This window comes from Jaculus jaculus, chromosome 9 (assembly GCF_020740685.1).
Source record: "Jaculus jaculus isolate mJacJac1 chromosome 9, mJacJac1.mat.Y.cur, whole genome shotgun sequence".
Lineage (NCBI taxonomy): Eukaryota > Metazoa > Chordata > Mammalia > Rodentia > Dipodidae > Jaculus > Jaculus jaculus.
Genome location: NC_059110.1, coordinates 68366904 through 68372903, shown reverse-complemented (window position 1 = coordinate 68372903; position 6000 = coordinate 68366904).

The window sequence follows — 6000 nt, the reverse complement described above, 5'->3', positions numbered from 1 at the left end:
AGCATGGGTGAGTGCATGAGAGGGACCACGGGTGAGTGAAGGAGAGCGAGCATGGGTGAGTATATGAGAGGGAGCATGGGTGAATACATGAGAGGTAGCATGAGTGAGTGAATGAGAGGGAGCAAGGGTGAGTGCATGAGAGGGAGCTTGAGTGAGTACATGAGAGGGAGCATGAGTGACTGAATGAGAAGGAGCATGGGTGAGTGCATGAGAGGGAACATGGGTGAGTACATGAGAGGGAGCATGGGTGAGTGCATGAGAGGGAGCATACATGAGTGCATGAGAGGGAGCACGGGTGAGTGAATGAGAGGGACCATGGGTGAGTACATGAGAGGGAGCATGGGTGAGTACATGAGAGGGAGCATGGGTGAGTGCATGAGAGGGAGCAAGGTGAGTGCATGAGAGGGATCAAGGTGAGTGCATGAGAGGGAGCATGGGTGAGTACATGAGAGGGAGCATGGGTGAGTGCATGAGAGGGAGCATGGGTGAGTGAATGAGAGGGAGCATGGATGAGGGAATGAGAGGGAGCTTGGGTGAGTACATGAGAGGGAGCATGGGTGAGTGAATTAGAGGGAGCATGGGTGATTACATGAGAGGGAGCATGGGTGAGTACATGAGAGGGAGCATGGTTGATTACATGAGAGGGAGCATGGGTGAGTGCATGAGAGGGAGCATGGGTGAGTGCATGAGAGGGAGCATGGGTGAGTACATGAGAGGGAGCATGGGTGAGTGAAGGAGAGGGAGCATGGGAGAGTATATGAGAGGGAGCATGGGTGAATAGATGAGAGGGAGCATGAATGAGTGAATGAGAGGGAGCATGGGTGAGTACATGAAAGGGAGCATGGGTGAGTGAATGAGAGAGAGCATGGGTGAGTGCATGAGAGGGAGCATGGGAGAGTACATGAGAGGGAGCATGGGTGAGTACATGAGAGGGAGCATTGGTGACTGAATGAAGGGAGCATGGGTGAGTCCATGAGAGGGAGCATGGGTGAGTGAATGAGAGGGAGCAAGGGTGAGTACAGGAGAGGGATCATGGGTGAGTGCATGAGAGGGAGCATGGGTGAGTACATGAGAGGGAGCATTGGTGACTGAATGAAGGGAGCATGGGTTTGTACATGAGAGGGAGCATGGGTGAGTGCATGAGAGGGAGCATGGGTGAGTACATGAGAGGGAGCATGGGTGAGTACATGAGAGGGAGCATCGGTGAGTACATGAGAGGGAGCATGGGTGAGTACATGAGAGGGAGCATGGGTGAGTGAATGAGTGGGAGCATGGGTGAGTACATGAGAGGGAGCATGGGTGAGTACATGAGAGGGAGCATGGTTGAGTGAATGAGAGGGAGCATGGTTGAGTGAATGAGAGGGAGCATGGGTGAGTACATGAGAGGGAACATGGGTCAGTGCATGAGAGGGAGCATGGGTGAGTACATGAGAGGGAGCATGGGTGAGTGAATGAGAGGGAGCATGGGTGAGTACATGAGAGGGAGCATGGGTGAGTACATGAGAGGGAGCATAGGTGAGTGAATGAGAGGGAGCATGGGTGAGTTCATGAGAGGGAGCATGGATGAGTACATGAGAGGGAGCATGGGTGAGTACATGAGAGGTATCAGGGATGAGTGCATGAGAGGGAGCATGGGTGAGTGAATGAGAGGGAGCATGGGTGAGTACATGAGAGGGAGCATGGGTGAGTGCATGAGAGGGAGCATGGTTGATTACATGAGAGGGAGCAGGGGTGATTACATGAGAGGGAGCATGGGTGAGTGAATGAGAGTGAGCATGGGTGAGTACATGAGAGGGAGCATGGGTGAGTGAATGAGAGGGAGCATGGGTGAGTACATGAGAGGGAGCATGGATGAGTACATGAGAGGGAGCATGGTGAGTACATGAGAGGGAGCATGGGTGAGTGAATGAGAGGGAGCATGGGTGAGTACATGAGAGGGAGCTTGGGTGAGTGCATGAGAGGGAGCATGGGTGATTACATGAGAGGGAGCATGGGTGAGTACATGAGAGGGAGCATGGGTGATTACATGAGAGGAAGCATGGGTCAGTGAATGAGAGGGAGCATGGTTGAGTACATTAGAGGGAGCATGGGTGAGTGAATGAGAGGGAGCATGAGTGAGTACATGAGAGGGAGCATGGGTGAGTGCATGAGAGGGAGCATGGGTGAGTGCATGAGAGGGAGCATGGGTGAGTACATGAGAGGGTGCATGGGTGATTACATGAGAGAGACCATGGGTGAGTGAATGAGAGGGAGCATGGGTGAGTACATGAGAGGGAGCATGCGTGATTACATGAGAGGGAGCAAGGGTGAGTGAATGAGAGGGAGCATACGTGAGTGCATGAGAGGGACCACGGGTGAGTGAATGAGAGGGAGCATGGTTGAGTACATGAGAGGGAGCATGGGTGAGTACATGAGAGGGAGCATGGATTAGTGCATGAGAGGGAGCAAGGTGAGTGCATGAGAGGGAGCAAGGTGAGTGCATGAGAGGGAGCATGGGTGAGTGCATGAGAGGGAGCACGGGTGAGTGAATGAGAGGGAGCATGGGTGAGTACATGAGAGGGACCATGGGTGAGACAATGAGAGAGAGCATGTGTGAGTGAATTAGAGGGAGCATGAGTGACTGAATGAGAGGGAGCATGGGTGAGTGAATGAGAGGGAGCATGGGTGAGGGAATGAGAGGGAGCTTGGGTGAGTACATGAGAGGGAGCATGGGTGAGTGAAATAGAGGGAGCATATTTGATTACATGAGAGGGAGCATGGGTGAGTGCATGAGAGGGAGCATGGATGAGTGCATTAGAGTGAGCATGGTTGAGTGCATGAGAGGGAGCATGGGTGAGTACATGAGAGGGAGCATGGGTGAGTGCATGAGAGGGACCATACGTGAGTGCATGAGTGGGACCACGGGTGAGTGAATGAGAGGGAGCATGGGTGAGTACATTAGATGGAGCATGGGTGAGTACATGAAAGGGAGCATAGGTGAGTGTATGAGAGGGAGCAAGGTGAGTGCATGAGAGGGAACATGGGTGAGGGCATGCGATGGAGCTTGGGTGAGTTCATGAGAGGGAGCATGGATGAGTGAATGAGAGGGAGCATGGGTGAGTGAATGAGAGGGAGCATGGGTGAGTGCATGAGAGGGAGCATGGGTGAGTACATGGGATGGAGCATGGGTGAGTGCATGAGAGGGAGCATGGGTGAGTGCATGATAGGGAGCATGGGTGAGTGCATGAGAGGGAGCATGGGTGGGTGCATGAGAGGGAGCATGGGTGAGTGCATGAGAGGGAGCATGGGTGAGTGAAGGAGAGGGAGCATGGGTGAGGACATGAGAGGGAGCATGGGTGAATACATGAGTGGGAGCATGAGTGAGTGAATGAGAGGGAGCATGGGTGAGTGCATGAGTGGGAGCATGGGTGAGTGCACGAGAGGGAGCATGGGGGAGTGCATGAGTGGAAGAATGAGGAGTGCATGAGAGGGAGCATGAGTGAGTGAATGAGAGGGATCATGGGTGAGTACATGAAAGGGAGCATGGGTGAGTGAATGAGAGGGAGTATGGGTGAGTGCATGAGAGGGAGCATGGGTGAGTACATGAGAGGGATCATGGGTGAGTACATGAGAGGGAGCATTGGTGACTGAATGAAGGGAGCATGGGTGAGTACATTAGAGGGAGCATGGGTGAGTGAATGAGAGGGAGCATGGGTGAGTACATGAGAGGGACCACGGGTGAGTGCATGAGAGGGAGCATGTCTGAGTGCATGAGAGGGAGCATGGGTGAGTACATGAGAGGGAGCATGGGTGAGTGCATGAGAGGGAGCATGGGTGAGTGCATGAGAGGGAGCATGGGTGAGTGCATGAGAGGGAGCATGGGTGAGTGCATGAGAGGGAGCATGGGTGAGTGCATGAGGTGAGCATGGGTGAGTGAATGAGAGGGAGCATGGGTGAGTACATGAGAGGGAGCATGGGTGAGTTAATGAGAGGGAGCATGTGTGAGTGAATTAGAGGGAGCATGAGTGAGTGAATGAGAGGGAGCATGGGTGAGTGAATGAGAGGGAGCATGGGTGAGTGAATGAGAGGGAGCCTGGGTGAGGGAATGAGAGGGAGCTTGGGAGAGTACATGAGAGGGAGCATGGGTGAGTGAATTAGAGGGAGCATGGGTGATTACATGAGAGGGAGCATGGGTGAGTGCATGAGAGGGAGCATGGGTGAGTGCATGAGAGGGACCACGGGTGAGTGAAGGAGAGCGAGCATGGGGAGTATATGAGAGGGAGCATGGGTGAATACATGAGAGGTAGCATGAGTGAGTGAATGAGAGGGAGCAAGGGTGAGTGCATGAGAGGGAGCTTGAGTGAGTACATGAGAGGGAGCATGAGTGACTGAATGAGAAGGAGCATGGGTGAGTGCATGAGAGGGAACATGGGTGAGTACATGAGAGGGAGCATGGGTGAGTGCATGAGAGGGAGCATACATGAGTGCATGAGAGGGAGCACGGGTGAGTGAATGAGAGGGACCATGGGTGAGTACATGAGAGGGAGCATGGGTGAGTACATGAGAGGGAGCATGGGTGAGTGCATGAGAGGGAGCAAGGTGAGTGCATGAGAGGGATCAAGGTGAGTGCATGAGAGGGAGCATGGGTGAGTACATGAGAGGGAGCATGGGTGAGTGCATGAGAGGGAGCATGGGTGAGTGAATGAGAGGGAGCATGGGTGAGGGAATGAGAGGGAGCTTGGGTGAGTACATGAGAGGGAGCATGGGTGAGTGAATTAGAGGGAGCATGGGTGATTACATGAGAGGGAGCATGGGTGAGTACATGAGAGGGAGCATGGTTGATTACATGAGAGGGAGCATGGGTGAGTGCATGAGAGGGAGCATGGGTGAGTGCATGAGAGGGAGCATGGGTGAGTACATGAGAGGGAGCATGGGTGAGTGAAGGAGAGGGAGCATGGGAGAGTATATGAGAGGGAGCATGGGTGAATAGATGAGAGGGAGCATGAATGAGTGAATGAGAGGGAGCATGGGTGAGTGCACGAGAGGGAGCTTGGGTGAGTACATGAGAGGGAGCATGAGTGAGTGAATGAGAGGGAGCATGGGTGTGTGCATGAGAGGGAACATGGGTGAGTGCATGAGAGCGAGCTTGGGTGAGTGCCTGAGAGGGAGCATGGGTGAGTGCATGAGAGGGACATGGGTGAGTGAATGAGAGGGAGCATGGGTGAGTTCATGAGAGGGAGCAGGGGTGAGTGAATGAGAGGGAGCATGGGTGAGTGAATGAGAGGGAGCATGAGTGAGTGCATGAGTGGGAGCATGGGTGAGTTCATGAGAGGGAGCATGGGTGAGTGCATGAGAGGGAGCATGGGTGAGTGCATGACAGGGACATGGGTGAGTGAATGAGAGGGAGCATGGGTGAGTACATGAGAGGGAGCATGGGTGAGTGCATGAGAGGGCGCATGGGTGAGTGCATGAGAGGGAGCATGGGTGAGTGCATGAGGTGAGCATGGGTGAGTGAATGAGAGGGAGCATGGGAGAGTACATGAGAGGGAGCATGGGTGATTACATGAGAGGGAGCATGGGTGATTACATGAGAGGGAGCATGCGTGAGTGCATGAGAGGGAGCATGGGTGAGTGCATGAGAGGGAACATGGGTGAGTGCATGAGAGGGAGCATGGGTGAGTGCATGAGAGGGAACATGGGTGAGTGCATGAGAGGGAGCATGGGTGAGTGCATGAGAGGGAGCATGGTGAGTGCATGATAGAGAGCATGGGTGAGTGCATGAGAGGGAGCATGGATGAGTACATGAGAAGTAGGATAAGTGAGTGCATGAGACGGAGCATGGGTGAGTACACTATAGGGAGCATGGGTGAGTGCATGATAGGGAGCATGGGTGAGTACATGAGAGGGAGCATGGGTGAGTGAATGAGAGGGAGCATGGGTGAGTGCATGAGAGGGAGCATGGTGAGTGCATGAGAGGGAGCATGGGTGAGTGCATGAGATGGAGCAAGGGTGAGTGCATGA